Below are 18602 nucleotides of genomic sequence, written 5' to 3'. Positions count from 1 at the left end.
AACCCTGTAATATCGAGTGCATACATTCTATTCCATACATCAAGCTCGTTTCAAATCAATTACATTTTTCTTTTTAACCTATGAGGATTCACTTGGAAATTGTGATGTGTGCTGTTATCCATTGTAGTTTAGGTAAACAGGAGAGATTAATTTCGTCTGTGAGGATGGGAGTGTAGCCCTGGGAAGACCTCTACCAGGCAAGAAGAATGAGTAGGAACTTCAGCGAAACTGTATTCAAAATGAAAAGAACTTTTGGAACACAATGCATTGGTGGTGACATAACCTCTTGAATTTGGCTGGACACAGCACACCTAAGTGTCATGTCAAAAATGTGGAGAAGATAGAAGATGCCTAATTGGTATAAGTCTGAAGCTATCAGAAGGAAAGGGTTATGCAGACCGCCTATTCAGGCCAGCCTAAGGGATAATTTAGAAAGTGTATCCAGATCAGGGGATATACAACTTGAGTGTGTGCACTGTGAAGGAGAAAGACATGCACAAAGAATGTAAGAATTTGTGAGCAATGTATGCCATGGAGGCTTCCCGGCATGGTTTAAGGCAGAAACGAAGCAGACCTTCATGTGATCCATTCTAAGTCACTTAACCTAGGGCAGTCTCAGGTTTTTTAACTGAAAAATGAGGCTAAACATTCCTGTCTCATAGTGTTGTTGGGGAGATTTAATACGATAGCATATTCATGAACACACTGGGGATCACAGTGGGTGCTACATGAGTTTCATGCTTTTCTCACCTCTTTGATAAGCATCACCTAGAATGCATATTAAACAGATCTCTGGCCCCCCCAAACTGGATGAAATCAACATTTTTATAGAAGCCAAGTGGTAATCTGCATGGTTAGCAGGTGATGCTTATCAGAAAAACATGAGAAACAGCATTATTTCACTTCCCTCCCATCACATCCCACATTTCGTGGAACACACAAGTATCTCTACCAGAAGAAAAAGGCTGTCATTAAGTCTGGAATGAGAAAAATGAGAGAATTACAATTTTCACAAAAGACAGACATGTTTTTTAGTGATATGTCTCTTAATGGCATTATTCTGCCAATACTGTCTATTCCCTTCTGGGCCTCGAAGATTTTCATTGATTTGGATATAAGAACAAATTGAGTATTTCCAACGAATCTACTGAGAAACATAGTCAAAATAGCAGTCTTATTTTTTTTTATTGCACCATTATGAGGAGACATGGTACAATCTGGGACTGTGACATTCTGCAGGTGTGGTAAAAATACTGTTCAAAGGAAGCCCCATCAGACAACAAAAGAAGACCTCATCCATCCCTTCCTCCACTTTAATGACTGACAGTGTATGAAGCCAGATCCAGGTAATATAAAGAGTTTCTATAGAAGTTCTCTCCTTATAAACCATTCTCTATAAAAGGTTTCCAAGGTACTTAGCCTTATTCAGAGACAGCAACGAGATATCAGTCTAAGGGTGTCTCTTTTGTAGGTCTTGGTATGAAAGGCGGTCTTTGGTAATAGGGAAAGGCAGCATCTCAAAAACAATTTACAAATGTCAAATTGGCATGCTTTCAAACGGAAAATAACCTGGCAGCCTGACCAGATCTTTCCAAATATTTAACATCTCCATGTAAATAAAAAGACAGTTTCACGTCTACAGCTCAGAGAGGAAAATGTTGACACCAGAAAGTCAAATATCCAGTCCACCTTAGAGAGGCCATCGGAGATCTGAAGAGCAGTGCGGATCTGGGGCTCTAGGGCCCAAGAGAGCGAGGAGCATCTGGCCCAGCTTCAGAGTTTCCGTAACTATCTACTTAATCACAGCACTCAGGGGACTTTCCTCTTAAAACACATGTGACTTTGAGTTTAGAATCTGTGGCTTGTGTGATTTCTGATATGCTGGCATTCACGATATTATTCTCATCCCCACTCCCACAGTTTTTAAATATTGCCTTGGAACAGCAAACACCGACCGCGCGGCCCCAACCTCTCTCTCTGCCCTTTCTACTGAAGATCATAAAAGAGGTGGTTTGGGGTTTGTTTTTTTCTGTAAGTCACTTTCTATAAATTTTCTTTTAAGCCAAAATAACAGCACACAAGAATGAGATCTCCAGGGAGCTCCGAAGGAAGCGACCTCAAAATGACAAGTATTTTTCTCCCTTACCTTGAAAACTAACGGCAGGCCAAACACTGAGATTTTCTCAACTCCGCCCTTCCCCCCCAAACTGCCTTGCTTTGTAAGGTCTAGTTCTACTGTGGCGGGAAGAAGGGTCTCTCGGAAATTGTTTCTACGGTCAAAGACGAGAACCCTGCAGACCCCTCGCCCCTGCTCGCGTCCAGATCCCTTTACAAGAAAACAACAGTGAGCGAGGAGCCCGTTACTCCTGTTGGTCTGTCCCCTCGAGCGCCCAAGCTCCCCTGCGACTAGGGTAAGTGGGGTCCCAGAGCAATTTCTCTCGGCTCCCAGCACCCCTCCGCTTGCCCGCGGGCTCCTCGCCCCTCCCGGGCTGGCACCCGGGTCGGAGCGCCAGTCCGGTGCACCGCACCTCCTAAACTCGGGTCGGGGAAGAACGCACGAGACGCTCCTGGGCTGGGAAAGTGCGCGGAGGGGCTGTCGACTCAGCGTGTCCCCATCTCCGACACTCAGTCTCAGAGGCTGCAAAACCGAGGGTCTGAGCAGCACAGACCCAGGCCGCCCTGACTCGGGTCGGGAACTCGGTCTCCCCGCACCCTCAACCTCCCTCATCCCTCAGTGCACACCCGCCGCGAGCCAGCCAAGGAGAGTTACCCGCCGAGGCCCAGCGACGAAGACCGCAGAAGCGTGCGGGGCTCCGCGGCCCGGGCCGAGCTGCGCTCGGTCCGCCGCTGCCGCTCGCCCCAAGCCGGCTGCTGTCTCTTCCGCTGCGCCTGCAGCATTGGGCAGCCGAAACCCGCGGCCAGCGGAAACCGGAGGAAGGTGGCACTGGTCAGGGGCGGCTTGGGTATGATTCGGCCCGCCCCCCGCCCCGGACCTGGCCGGGGAGCGGGAAAGGGTGCAGGGCCGCCTTCAGTCCACGGCGCCCTCCAGCCCATGCGCTTTCCGCCGCACTGGGTCCAGATCCCTGGCGATTGAGCCGACCTCCTCCGAGCTGTGGGGGAGCTCCTCCTGCTCGGCCGCTGGCGCCAGATGGTGGCTGCGGCCACCCCCAAGTTCGCAGAAGAAGGTGCTATGCGGAGAGTGAGGATGTGGGGCTCCCTGGTCCCCGGAGCAGCGAGGCAGGAGCCCAGCCTATCCCCTACCTTTCGGGCTGGGCGGACACCAGCCGCGCGCCCTCGCAGGAAAATCAGCATGAAGGGAGGGCCAGGGAAAAGCAGCGGGTGGCTTCAGGACGAGGTAGGAGGATCAAGTTCCACAGCCAAGAAGACACTCCCATACTGCCCTGGTTTGTTTGGAAAACTGCCCAGGCGAAAGTGGGGGGCGGCCCGGGTACTCCCCTTCACCGCTGGGCTGGCGGGCGGCAGAAGTAAACACATTTGCTTGGCGCACCCGGGGACTTTTGTGACACTTGACGGTTTGGTCTCTATGAGGAAGGGAGGAGTGTTCAGAGAGCTCCAGAATTCCTGGATTCTGCCCTTCAAAGACAAATGTACTAGTGCTTTTTATCTTTTAGAAATGTTATTTTAGGGAGAAAGAAGGTGGGACGCGCGTTTTTGTTTTTGTTTTTGTTTTTCCTTTTCTTCTTAAAGTAGCCTCTCCCTTAAGAAGAACATATGTTAATACTGTCCTCATACTTCGATAGATCTGAATACTTCTTAAACTTCGGTGTTTGTGAAATAATTCATTGTCTAGCAACATTCAATTAATAGCTCCAGCCTTTGGGCACTGAGCATCATAATCACATGCCATCAAATGATCCTAGAGAGAAGAGCCACAGACTTGGGTGTAATTCAAAGCGGACTATGTGTCATGCACCGAAACAAAGTCCCTCTTTTGTGACGGACCTTCTGATATTTGTCTTAATTTTAACAACAGCCCTAGGAGGCAGCACTTGTTATTTTTCCAGTTTAACTAATCAAAAAAAAAAAAGAGAGAGAGAGAGAGAGGGGGGATTCAGAAAATCCTTATTCCTTTTCTCTTCTTCAAATTTCCTTGTAAGTAACACACACAAATTTGTTATTTTAAAGGTGGCTCTGCAGACTTCAGGGTAGTGAAAAATGTTTGGGGAATTTGCCCATCTGCACCAATTTTTCTTGAGGTTACTTTGCACTCTTAGTTCCTCCTAGGTTCTTTATTATCTTTCTCTTACTGGTGATCTTCAGAATTAAGCCAGTGCAATACCTCATTTCTTTAGCCCTCCTGGAATCTGCTGAGAGAGGCCATCCACTGTTTGTATGTGATGTTTGTGCTTCTTCATATTCAGTAGTGGCCAAAAAGCCACCGTTCACCTTAATCTAGTTCAAATTCAGCCTCATCGGCTAGCCTACTGTGTGACCCTGGGCAAGTGTCTTAACCTCAGTGTACTTCTTTTTGTCATGTAGAGTGTCATAATACAATTATAGTTTGGGGTTGTTAGGAGGATTGAAACAGAGGATGAGATAAAGAATTCTTGGCCCAGTGCTTGTCGTAAAAACCATCAATTCAGAAAGTAAGAATATTAACGACTGATGATTGCCCAACCTGATGATTGCCCAGCGTGTGTCAGCTGCCTCCCATGCATCATATCTGTCCCTCTTATCCACCCCACAAGCCAGAATAATCTCATTTTAAAATGAAGAAATAGAATAAGGAAGTTAAGCACCTATATTGGAGCTGTGATTCAAATGAAAGTGCCTGGGACCAAAATCAGAATTTTTTCCAGGATATTATGCTACTATATAGCTATTTGGAGCAGGAGCTTTTGACCTGTGCAACATTACTTTTTTTAAAATGCGGGGTACATTACCGTACGGGCACATCATTTCAACTATGTAAAAATTTTGAATTCCTTTGAAAGGTGATAAAGAATTAAGTAGGGTGATGGGTTTATAGGTTTTTAGCCCTTTCTGGATAATGCTTTTGGTAATTGATTTGGGGAAAATATTTTTAATATGGGAAGGAGGCAAAAGAATTAAGATATTAAAGCAAACTACATCCAGAGACTACAATATACTGATCAACTCTGCAGCCAGGCCACGAGGACACATTCAGAACAAAAGAAGATTTCTGCTGGGATTGCTAACAACCCATTTCTCCACACCTGTGGAAGGAGAAACAAGAACAACAGTCTTTAAGTGGCTGCCCTACACAAGTAAAATCATTCATCCCCTATGGCTAAAACCATGGGGAACCTATAGATTAAAAACTGGGAACTGCCAGCAGGACTTTCAGGCTACATACTCTTCCCCTTCCCTTCCTCACTGTATATCCATATCAAAGGAAATGGGTAAACAAAGTCTTGAAACTGTAACTCACAAGAACTAAAGAATGACATGCAAACTGAATTCCCTGAACACTCAGAGGTCCCTCTCACTGTCTTTCTCTCTCCTGGTACCCTTCAGTCTGTCTGTCTCTCTTTTCTCGACTCTCTTAGTCTCTCTCACTCTCTGCTTCTGAGAAGAGACCATGCTCTGGCGAGTGTTACCTCTTTCTAATAATCTTTCACTTTGACTCTACCTTTGGCGTGTGCGTTGAATTCTTTCTACACTCTCCACCAAAGGACCCTCTTCTTCTCTCAGTGCAGGCCTTGATCTCCCCCCACCCAGGGAAATTTGCCCTGTCCTGCATAATTTTTACAATGTAAATATATTTAACTTGGCCTTTGTGTACTTCTTCTTCTTCTTTTTTTTTTTTTTAATTCTAATGAGGTATGAGGGGAAGAGTCCAGAAATAGGAGAGAGCTCTTGGAACATGCAGGGTCTTTTAAAGGCTCCTGAAATCATAATATTTAGGCAGTGTACATATAGTGCTGGCCCTGTTTACTAGGTTTGTTTTTCAATTATGGTGCAATCTCTTTGAATTAAAATGACATTGTTTCATGAGATATGGTCTTTGCATACCCAGGGACAGGCAAAAGCTAGGTTTCCCAGACTACCCAGGGGTGCCTGCCATTCAGCACCTGTAGACTCATAATCTAGGTAAGGTTAAAGAAAGTAGTATTTCTTCCTCACCCCCAATACAGGGCCTCCCCTTTAAATTCTCATATCTTGTCCCAAGTACAGACTTTCTTGGCATGATTGATGTAGGACTATACTTCACGTGGAGACCTACTCACTAGAGTGTGCTCTCATCAGGACAGTCGGTCACATCAGATCATAGAAGGTGGACCCCAGGATTGGAGATACCCAGGAAGTGACAAGAGGCCATTTTTTTTTATAATCTCCCTAATATGTCAGTTAAAATAAAAAGTTTTCTTAACATTTCTCAAGACTTGAGTTGTTCAGTTTTAAATGATATCTGGCTCAGGACTGAGCTTGGCCAAGCTAATCCTTTTTTCTTAACAATCCTTCCTCCAACTCTAGGTGAAGATCCTGCCAGCCCATCTCTACCTGTCTTGGGATTTTATCTCCTGTAAGCAATTGGTTGAAGAGCATCTCAAAAAGAATAAGCTGCAGTGCTGAAGCAGTCTGAACCCGAACTTAAAGCTATAACTCTGATAGAGAAAGAAAAGAAAGAAAGAAAGAAAGAAAGAAAGAAAGAAAGAAAGAAAGAAAGAAAGAAAGAAAGAAAGAAAGAAAGAAAAAAGCAAGCTATGACTCTGTCTACAGTGTGAAAAAAAACTATTACTTTAGTAGAAGGCAGTTTAGTTCTTTCAAACAGAGCCATAACTTCTCCAACATCTCCATTTCAGAGCAGGGGCTCAGCTATATATTTGCACATGTAAATAACCATTCTGTTGATTTCCCCAATACCTTGTTGTGAGTGTATGAAAAAGGAATTCAGGTCTCTTAGAAGGTTATTTACAAATTCTTAAGCGATAGTTCCTTGACAGTTCCCATATTCTACTAGTCCTGTCAAGGTTTCAGAGGTCTTAGTAGACCAAGTCTCAGGAGCTGCATTTATTCTTCTTCCACAGGCTGGAAGATGATGGATGGTGAGAGCGTGGGACCAGAGATCAGCTTGTCCTAAGCATGGGAACGTGTAAAACACCTGTATGGTGGAAACCATAATTAAGACAAATCACAAAACAATCGCAGTGTATTATTAGAAAGGGTTAATATCCACACTATATATTATTAAAAAGGGTTAATATCCACACTGGTCCATTCTTATGGACCAGTAAGAAAAAGACAATATCATTTTAAAATAGAACACAGGCCATAAAGCAAGCAATTCACAAAGGAAATATAAATAGCCCATAAACACGTGCAAAGATTTTAGTGTCTTTTTATAACTGTTTAAGGAAATATGGATAATAATGAGAAATCAGATTGGCAAACACTAAAAAGACTGAGATTAATGAGTTTTGTCAAAGGTATCAAGAAGACTATTCAAGGAAGTATAAAGTGTTACTTCCTTTTTAGAGGACAATTTGGTGATTTCTATCAAATTTACAAGGTTGTTTTGGGTTTGAATTTCAAAACCCATATAAGTTTCTTTAACTTTCCTTCTTTGAAGACATGTTAGCCTCAAGCCAACAATCAAGGTAGGAATAAGGACAGGGAAAGAAAAGACTGGAAATCTCTTAGGAACTTGCATAGTGTGAGTACGCACAATGGTAAAGCTCCTTCTGGAGTTAGGGGCGCAGCTTGCTCAAAATTCTTACTTGGCCATAGAAGTGTTGGAAGCCTGGACCACTGGCCCAGCTGATAGGCCCCACTCCCAGGAGAGGAGAGAGATGTCTCACTCTCCCCTTCTGTATGTAGAGATGCTCTCCTAATTTCCACTCCAGTCCTATGACTGATAATTCCGTCAAAGTCTTACAGATAACTTTACTTGGGGCACTCAGCCCATTAATTATACATAACACTTTCACTAACATCATTGTCTCTCAGGTGGTTTACAGAGCTGAACTTAAGCTATTTCACATCATGGGAGAATTTTTATAAGATAGATCTCTAAAAGTGGAAGTGCTGGGCAAAGTGTACATGAACCTATACCCAAATAATTTCCTACTTTATATTTTCATGTTCAGAAAGTCACATTAAAAAAAAAAACTTGGCCTTTTGAGCCACACTTCCCTTGCTCAGGCCTGCTTCCATGTCTGGAAGTGTACTTTCCCTTCTAATAAAACTTTTATTTTCTACTGTAAAAACAAAAACAAAAACAAAAAACTTTTTCACAGCATTCCTGAACAGATACAAGGCAGAGTCATTACAATGAGCTGTGAGTGGATATGAAAGCTTCTCTACATTTTCCAAACTCCAGGCTGCTATTAATGCATGTATCCTTCAAACCAGCAATTCGACTTTTTAGGATGCCATCCAGTAAAAATAATTAAATATGTATAAGGATGGTCACAGCAACATTGCTTGTATGAGAGAGGAACAAATTTTTCTCTACCCTTAAGTTTCTTATGGCTGGTCTGATAATCAAATAGGTATGAGATAGCTTAGCAAGAGAAAATAACCAAATTTAATAATACATATGTATGGGAACCCTGCATACATGAGAGAGTCAGAGACCCCACATGCATGACAGACAGGTTCAGAGATAGAAAGGGAACATGGTTATATAAGACATCCTGAGCTACGGATGTGGTAAGGTGCCTTGGGGACTTCAAAAGTTCATTGCAGAATGGTACGAAGTCTTTAGTAAAAACAAGTTTGCCCTGCCTTCTAAAATAGGTCAAAAGAAGTTATCTGATCTTCTCTTATAGGCAAGGCTTCTAAATCAAATTCTTCAAAATAGTTAAGGGAGTGGAGGCAGAAGTATCTCTTGAGTCTGCTGCCAAAGTTGCCTTTAGCTCAAAACAATCTGCAAATCTGCACACCATAAAGGCACATCTTGGGGTGACTCATTCTGGACACCTATACTTGTAATATTTAAAAACAGGAAATTAGTGCCCAGGAATAAAGAGTGACTAATTAGATTATGGTATATCCTACTACTGAATACATCTGTTGCAATGCTATTGTAAATGTACATATACATAAACTAATGTGATTAGCTATAATATATTGGCTTAAGAAATTCTACATTCAGAAAATATTTGCTGTGGTTCATTTAGATTGAGCAGAAAAATAAAGGACCACTGATACATGTGAATATATTTGTGAATACGTAGGAGAAGTTTCTGAAGGCTATATACCAAAATGCTGACAAATACTTCTTTTAGAGAGAGGCAGAGAGAAGAAATGAGGGAAGATTTTTCCTTTTTACTGTAAATATTTCCAATAAATAGAACTTTTTATAATGTACATGAGTAACTTTTGTTATTTTTTTAAGAAGATGCAAAGTTATATTTATGTGTTTGGGAAAAGAGAGTAAAAACTCAAAATGAAAATGCATCAGTGTTTTAGCACTAATTTGAGCTCTCTAACTTGAGCTCTCTAACTTGAGCTCACACAGGTAGGTGATTTCCTACCTGTGTGCTCTTCATCCTGTAACTTCTGGGGTGATGTGAAACGGAGGAGGGGGGCTGTGTGGGGAGCCATCCTCGGTTTTTCCCTGCCAGTACAGCAAAGACTTACAGGTCAGCGAAATTTAGAAAAAGTAAGATCTATTGAAAGTATATTTTAAAAGGAGATGGGACACGGTAAGGAAGGCTGTAGCCCTGTGGAATTTGGGAGGTGAAAAAATAAAAGACAGAGTACACCCCAAGGGAAGAGCAGATTTTCAGTAAAGAGGGCTGCAACAATGCATAAGTGGAAAGGTCTGTTTATATTTGGGCCGTGATGGGAGGTCCTAGATGATCTCTGTAATGTGAGGTTACATACTTTGCCTACTACGCATGTGCTTACCCAGAATTCAGTCTGTGAAAATTAGATTCATGACCTTATAGGCATAGGCATGATATTGTAATGATGGTATAATGAGGCTGAGGTTATGGGCAGGTTGGGGTAGTACTTTCTGTGCATGTGTTTGTGGTTGGTTTACCCAATAGCTTTTAGGCATTTGTACTCTAGGATTTGGGGTAATTTGTAACGCTAAAAGGGGGGTATTTCTGGAAGGTCCTTAAGGAAGGTCTTCAAGGGAGGTCTCTATGATTACAGAGCTGGGCCTTCGCTCCTGTCACTCATGCCTGCTTTTTTTCCCAATCAATAGAGATCAAAATAGAAATACCAGGTGAAGGGAGGAAAGGGGAGGTAAATAGGGGTAAAAAAGTCAAATATTTGATGACGGAAGGAAATTTAACTTTGGGTGGCAAACACACAATGCAATATTTATATGACATACTTTTGAATTGTACACTTGAAACTTATTTGATTTTATTAATCAATTTCACCCCCCAATAAATATCAGGTGAAAACAAAACAAAATAAAACCCTTATGGCCACATCGAAAGAATAAGAAGAAAACCTATGTGAATCTTGTTTTTATTTTTCAGTGGGGAAAAAAATAGGCATGAAAGAAGCTTGAAGAAAAAGGTTAATATGTTCAACTTCATAAAAACGTAGTTTCTAAATGGCAAAACACACCACGAAGTAAAAAGACAAGATAGAAAAAATTTTGCAACACATGGCAAATGTTTAATTTTTGTATTATACCAAGAGCTCTTTGGGGAAAAAGAAAATAATTTAATAGAAAAATAGGTGAACTACTTGGACAAGCAGCTCTCTAAAGAGAAAAATAAAACAAACATTACTTAATTAAACAAATATGGATGCCTACTATTTCCCAGGCACTGTTCTAAACATGTATATAGCAGTGAAGGAAACTTAATTCCTGTCTCCATGGAGCTTACATTCTAGTGGATTTGCAGTCTTGATTTCACTAACCAAATTTTGTTATGTATAATTTGTACTTATTGGTAAAAATTATGATTATTAAAACTCATGGTGGATATACTAGTACTTTCCTGTGCTATTGGTCGAGTACAAACTGGTGCGGCTTTTTTGGAGGCTATTTTAACAAAAAATGTTACAACTTTAAATATTTATATATTTTGATGCAGAAATACCACGGATAGAAACTTCTGTTACAGATTTCTTTGCACAGTTTTACGAAGTCGTGTGTAACAATTGCCATTTAGATATTGCTTATAATCTAAATGTAATCCAGTAAAAGGGGTTGGAATTACAGGGTTCACATATACTATAGAATTCTGTTCAGTCATTAAATTATGAGCTAGTCCTATATCTAATATCTTTGAATAATGTCCAAGATACTACTAAATTTACATAGTACATTGCAAAACAGATTGCCTAGTAGGATCCCGTAATAGTTAAATATAAAAAATAATAGAAACAATAATGATAGTTATAATATAGCTTATGTTGGCACACACACTGAAAGTACCTGAAGGAATAGCTGTGAACATTAGCCACCTCCGGAGGATGCATTCATGGGAGGGCTTTCCTTTCTAAATTATACATTTCTGAATGTTTGGTTTGCACAACAAGCACCTATTTATTTGTAAGTGGGAAAAAAAAGAATTTTCAAAACATTTTGTATTTTAGAAATTTTCACATGTAGTTGCTTAGAGAAATATGAAATTGAACTTTACTTGTTGGGGAGTGGGATATCAATGGTATTTCTGAGAAATAATAACAAAGCTATGTTATAAGGGGTGATTGTGTACCCTTTTCATCAGAACTTTGATAAAGACAATGTTTTCGGTTTCTATTGTCCTCGACCTCAGAATTAACAGAACTCATCTACTTCTAAACCCACAGGGCATCACATCATCAAAGAATATTTATACGAGAATGACTTGTCAAACCAAGAGACACTGAGATACAAAATTGGTTCTCAAAGGTCCACAGGAACCACTGACCATGCATAGCTAGGAACCTCTCCCAGCATTTTGCCAACACACCTGAAGATAAACAAAAGGACAAAAAGAGACTAGAGGAAAAAAGAAGGACTAAGTGGAGGCCTCTGGATACACTTGAATGTGAGCCCATATTTATTATACTGCTATATGCGAACTGATTTTATATAGATTATGTTGTTTATTACAGCAACCCTGTGAGCTAAGTCTCATTATCCCCATTTTCCAGATGAAGAATTGAAGACTCAGAGAAATTTCATAATTTGTCCAGAACTATTATTATGTGTCAAAGACGGGATTAGAACCCAGATTAAACTCCAAAGCCTTGTTTTTCACACCCAGAACACAATGCATTTCTATTCAGATGAAGAATGTTAGAAAGTTAATGACTAATATGCTAACATGTGACATTTCGGGAAAACACAATCATGATATATTAAATAGGAATCCATGGAAGCCATAATTAGCCTTTTGTGCGTGGGTAACCAGCTGTTAGCTGAAGTGGGACTGCAGTCACTTCCAGTTCCCATTGTTCCCAAACCAGATTATTTTCTCCAAGGTTTCATAGACTATAGATTACTGAAACCTTTCCCTAGTCATCATCTCTCCTCACTGTTTCAGCTCTCTCTTTCACATCTGAACTCACTTTAAGGGATAGATCCTATTTTTCAGATAATTATAGTAGCAGAAGCAGTAACTGTAATGGCACCAGGGTCATCACAGAGAAACATGTAGAGCAACTTCCCAAGAGTATGCAAATCCAATGCAAAAACATGTCGAGCAGCTTCCCAAGAGTATGCAAATCCAATGCAAATTCTGTTCCTCACTAGGAAAAGTTTAATACACTACAGAACATTGTGAATGCAAAGAGAACCAGTATCAGTAATACAGAAACCACTTGTGAACAGCTGAAGTAGAAATAAAATGGATTAAAATTGATAATTGTTTCTCAGTGGTTTAAACTAGTAATCTGTTTTACTACAATCTTTGTTTTTAGGTGTCTTTTTGTGTGCTTTTAAAATTTATTTTTGTAGCCAGAATGCCATGCTGACAGCAGCTTTTCCACATTCTACACATGACTGCTAATTATCACAAGTATATTAACTGCATGGTGCTATGTTGACCATCCATGTGCAGTCTTCAAAGGTGGTGAATACCGATCATTTTCATCTTTAATGTCATTTTAATATTATTCCATAAAATTGAAAATCTTCTGAATCCCTGCTTAAGGAGCTAGAAAGAAGCATGTGTAATTTTGTTTTTGCTTAGAGAGAGATATGGGAGTAGACAAGATTGAATTGTATGCCTCTGTGGTTATCGCATTGTAAATTGATTTAACCAAGTCAAATAGGTCCTATATTTAAGATCCACAAAATTTTGTGTAACTGATAAAAGTTTTAGATTTGGCTATAATTTAAAAAGCTAACTACCATCGAATTTTCTTGGGTCCTTTAGAGCCAAGAATCCTATCACCTAAAATCTCTCAGACAAAATTCTAATCCACAATATAGAAAACAATAAAACTCTAATACCGAGTATTTGGAAGTTGCCCCTAAAATTTACTTAACTCCAAGATGATCCATAAATTCTTTTGTACATTGCTTTAAAAAACGTGCATATCCCTTGCAGTTCAACCCTCCTCTCTCCCACACACACACACACACACTTATTCTAGATCTGAAATTTCTCAGACATTCACTCACCACTTCCATAGAGGGACTTGAGAGCCTTCTATTTTGAGCTCTAACTACTTTCTGAATTCTCAGGTTTTTTTTTTATGGCAGTAAGTTTATTTTTCATACAAGATGTCAGTGCAGGTAACCATCAGGGAACATGCTGCTGTTTTCAGATACACAGAACTGAACAAACGCATTTTAAGATGCTGTCTTACTGTACATAGAAAACTGGTGATCATCTTCAGATACTATGTACAACTAGGAGGTGAAATGAGGTAATGCCTTTTGTTGATATGTTTATGAATCACTCAGCAGTGTTTTTATAGGCTGTCTTTACCTGAAATCAGAATTAGATTTACTCTGGCTGGCTCTAGACAATTATGAACTGCAGGTCTTGTCAAGGGCACAACAGGCGTTATGAATGGAGACTGATTTGGCTCCTGGGTCAGCACATTTTAAGAACTGATACAGCCATCCTGATAATTTAAGATTGAGTCTCTCTTACTACATAGGTTGGTAATCAACATAATTAGGAATTTCTGAAACACTAGCTGAATAAGCCTAGGGTTAAAAAAAAGAAGAAGAAAGAAAGAAACTCTGTGCACATAACAGAATTGCTACTTCACAACTTTTGCCCAGTTCTCACATGTTGCCCTGCAAAAACCCCTCATCTGATAAATTTTAGTGAAAGCCCCTAGCAACTTTAACAGACCTTCCTTAACTCAGCCGTATATACTAAGTATCAGAAACAAGAGCCCGTGAAGTGGATGCTTCCATGGGAAAATAGCAGTGTTTCTGCTAGAGATAAGTGTCAAGTTTCCTCTTGGTGTTGTCAAAGGAATCTGCTCTCATGTAATCAGCCTGGCCCTGTTCCCACCACTCCTTCCTTCCATTCTTCTGAGGATACAAAAGGCTGTGTCATAGCTGGGATCTCTCCTTGGGCAGATGTGAAGGTGTTCCTGAGACATCTTTCACATATAGTTATGAGTGGGTGTCTTTGACAAGGCCAAATTGTTGAAATCTTAATTCTCAGGCTTGTCCCTCCAACTGCTTGCTGAGCAATTAGTGTAACACATATTTATCAGCACCCACTGTGTGTGAGTACATTACAAAAAGCAGAGTCAACAAATCCAAAACCCGATTTTTAGTCTTCCACCGTAATCAGCCTTTTCTCATAACTTACTCGTTTTTTTACTGATAATGTTCTTCTCCTACTTTGAAATCTCAGAATCATCCTTGATCTGTCCTTTTTTGCTCCCATCTCAGCAGAACTTCCATTCCTTATATCACAAACACGTTCCACATTCAGTCATTGAACACACATGTATTAAGTGCTTGTTATATGCCAGGCACTGTTCTAAGTGTTAAGAATACTGTTTGTCCGTTGAGGAAAACAGACAAAAATCCTTGCTCTCCAGGAGCATATATTCTAATAAATAATGGTGTCCTGAAAGAGTCTTCAAACATCATCTTCTTGAGTCCTTTATCTCCATTTCGTCTGTGCTTCCCTCTCACATAGTGTTTATTCCACTCACACCAGGCCCAGATTTCCCGAGTTACCCCATTAGACATCTCATGCCTAGACTGGCTCTCTGTGTGATAATACCCTAGGGACCCACAACTTACTCTTTTACTTTGGCTTCTTGGCCAAGTCTCCCAAACTCTGCTTAGACTTCTTTTCCCTTTCTCCCTAGAACACTCTGCCTCCGCGCCTCCCACCCCACCAAACCAAAAGACAGCAGTGGACTCCACCTTCTCCGTCTCCATCAGTCTACGCTTTTGAAAGCAAAAGCAACATAAGTTTAGTTGTCTTCTAGGGATATGGTCAATTTGTGCTTTACCCTATAACAGAAAAGTCATGAGCCAGCAGAACACCAAAGCTTGGGTACCTTCTTGAGATGGACGAAGGCTAAATATTAATAGTAGGGGGTATATGGGGAAATATAATGAGGTTTAAGACAAATTCTTATCAATAGTCATCTCTTTGTTGCCAGAAAGGTTCCTGTCTTATTCCACAAGAAAGAATCCAAGGGTAAGATGAACAGCTGGCGAGTTTGGGGGTCCAGTGACCAGATTCTTGTTTGATTCTGCAAGAAAGAATGTAAAGGCAAGACAAACAGCAAACAGGAAAGTGCAAGGTTTATCAAAGCGAAAGTGCTCACTTGAGAAGGGAGAATCCAGGCGAGAGTCATGCCAACATGACTGGTTATGAACTTTTTGTTCTCATAGAGGTAGAACTCAGAAAAACGTGGTGCTGACATAGCCTTGTTGTTACCTCCCAGTAGGTGGGGAACTTGGTTTCCCACTTTTTCTTCCTCATATGGTGTTTCTGAAACAGTCATGGTGTCAGGTGCATGAGGGAGCTGCAGTATTTGCAACATGGATGAGATTAAAATGATATTATAATTAGCCAAAGACAGGGTCTAGGCTGGAAAAGACCAGTTTTGGTTTATCACCCCTACTGGGGCTAAAACAAGGGAAGATCTGAAGAAAGGAAAAATTTCGGAGCCATATCCTGGAGTGGGAGGGGGTGTCCCTGTACTACCTGTTCTGCCTCATAATAACACAAGGCAGGATATAGAAGCCCCAAATGAATAAAAGCTATGGACTGACATGGGAGGTCAGATGAAGCAGAAATAAAGTAAAATTTGTTGAGCACTGAGGATAATGAAGGGCTTTGCATTCATTATCACATTTAACAGTAATGAACCTGGAATTTAAATATTATCAAGATAATATAGAGATTAAAAAAGAGAAAGAAACCAGATTTAAACCTAGGCCTGGGTAGGTCCAAAGCCCCAACACATACATTCATTTAGCAGAGGGACAGGGAGGGATCTAAAGCTTTTGCTAGGAAATCCCTCAGTTGATTCTGACATACACAGAAAAAAAAATTAACTGAAGAGAACAGGTATCACTTAATTCAAAAGGTTTCCAAATTTTGATAAAATTCTGATTCATTTATGTCTTTAATCTTTTTGTAATTTTCAAACTAAACTTTAAATTTTCCATTTCCATTTTTTGTCTAGTAGAAATTATGCTCTTTTTACTATCCTTAAAAAAATCCATTCAGCAGTTGCCTAACAGATAAAAACAGTCTATTGCAGCATCCTGTGGGCCTTCCTAGATTCTCTCTTTATAAATGTTGGTTAACAATTAATTAAATACTTGCTTTTGGAATTGAGTAAGCTTTCCTCAACTGTACCTTGGGAGATGCTAATCTGAGTTCCAAGAACAAAGGATTCCTAGGCAAATAAGATTGAAATTTACCCTCCTCCTAGCTGTATCTTAATTATTAACATATTAAAGAATCATATAAAAACAGCAATAAAGAAAGATGTTTATAGTTACTTAATAGTTAAACAAATTTAAACAACCTTGTTTTTGTGAGGAAAGACTCTTTTTAGTAATCTATCTCCCAAAACCACTTTAAACAAGAAAGAAAATTACTGTAGGTTTGGTTCTCTATGTATCCAGTCAGAAAACCAGGGCTGGGATCCTGTTATGAAATCACCCGTGAATATAGAAGATTGGAGAGAGATGTCACCTATGTCATCAGAAATATATTTAAAGAGAAAAATTGCATGGCAAATATATGATCACAGATTTAATATAAAATTACCATATTGTTCCTAGAACCATACAGTTCTCAGCATTTCTTAATATTTTATTATGTAAGTATGTAATATGATTAGTCATTATTTTAAACTGTATTTTTCAGTACTATGGATGAAAAAGGGGTGCTGCAATAAATCATAAATTCCTAACTGGGCAGGTTGTCATGGTAGTCATGACCCAGGCCTATAACTTCTTTAGTGAAAGGTTTTTAAGCAAGCTCTATTGTTTTTGTGCATCTATGTTAACACATCTTTGAAATGCCAGCAGTGATACCCCTCAAAGGTGTAAGCACCCTTAAGAAAGCACAGAATCTTGTAATCCAAGACCCACTTAGCTTTCTGCTACTCTCATGTAATCTTTCTTATATGCCCTGCTTAATTTCAAATGTATGAAAGAAGCTGTATAGCTGTTATTCTCTGGAGTATCTGAGAAATTGCTCCCTTGCATACATATCAGTTTGGCTCAAATAAACGCTTATAAAAATTCCCTACAGGTTGCGATATTTCTTGCATCAACAGTTCAGACATAATGAAATGGATTCTGGTCAAAATTCAGGTTTAATTTCTGAAATAATTTTCTATCTTTTTCCTAGCTAGCTTTTCTTCATCTCTACAGAAGGAACTTGTGCAATCTAAATGCTCTAACCTCAGCTATTCTTGCAATCAAAGTCTTAGTGCAATAAAAATTCCTTTGACATCAACCTATGTCTACCTATTCTCAGCAAAACGAATTGATCGTGGAAACAATGGGAATGGAATTTGATATTTACGTCTTGATTTCATTTATTTATTTATTTATATGTTTCTTGAGAACCTACTGTTGATGTAAGAACCTGTAGAAAATTTATATAAATGTTTATTAGAGTTTATTTGAGGCAAACATAGGACACATCTGGAAGCAAGATCTCAATAGACTAAGAAAAATGCTTCCCGAAATGACAGTTTTGCAGTCTCTTTTATACATTTGGAATTAAGGAGAGAACATAAGGAAGATTACATGAAGGTGGGAAAAAGCAAGGTGGGGATTGGATTATAGGCTGGTTAATAAGATTATGTGACCTCTTGAGAACTGTTATGCTTCCACTTCTGAGGGGTCTGAGAAAGAGGCATTTCAAAGGTGTATTAACCTAGCTGCGCAAAAACAATGGGCAGGGCTTGCTCAAGGCAAAGATAAAACTTTTACTAAAGATCCTGGAGTGTGACTATCCACTATGACCTGCCCAGTTAGGAATATGTGATCGCATCACCCTGTAATGTTACTTTTGTTAACTATTCTTATCAGATTTATGATAGAGCCCCTTTTCATCCACACTACTATATGCTTAGCAAAGGGGCATCTGAGGCATGGGACATAGAGAATTCTAGACATGGGAGTTCCTGTCTTGAGAAGTGATATGAGGGGCGGGAGGAATAGGCATTCAGACTACAAATACTGCAATTCTATGTCTCGTGCATTGGGCTAGGTTCAGAGACTACAGTGGTGAACAAAGCATTCC

The 18602-nt window shown here is 39.9% G+C and overlaps 1 protein-coding gene and 1 long non-coding RNA gene across 5 annotated transcripts in view; one reads left to right on the top strand and one right to left on the bottom strand.

The window, feature by feature from the left end:
• ST3GAL6 (ST3 beta-galactoside alpha-2,3-sialyltransferase 6) overlaps positions 1-3487 on the bottom strand; it is a 66773-nt gene extending 63286 nt beyond the window's left edge. The window contains exon 1 of one of the 4 annotated variants that reach the window (XM_015593008.2): positions 3262-3487. The gene's annotated coding sequence lies outside the window, so the exon portion shown is untranslated. The other 3 variants (XM_025050100.1, XM_015593010.2, XM_015593007.2) reach the window with 3 other exon arrangements.
• Positions 8-18602, top strand: part of LOC107195998 — a 26784-nt gene continuing 8189 nt past the window's right edge. The window contains exons 1-2 of the long non-coding RNA XR_001517305.2: positions 8-2411; positions 11716-11936. This is a non-coding gene — a long non-coding RNA (uncharacterized LOC107195998). The remainder of the gene's footprint in view (positions 2412-11715; positions 11937-18602) is intronic.

Source organism: Pteropus alecto, unplaced genomic scaffold (genome assembly GCF_000325575.1).
Source record: "Pteropus alecto unplaced genomic scaffold, ASM32557v1 scaffold164, whole genome shotgun sequence".
Classification (NCBI taxonomy): Eukaryota; Metazoa; Chordata; class Mammalia; order Chiroptera; family Pteropodidae; genus Pteropus; species Pteropus alecto.
The sequence above is the reverse complement of the archived record's forward strand: the minus strand, read 5'-3'. Positions and strand labels throughout refer to the sequence as shown.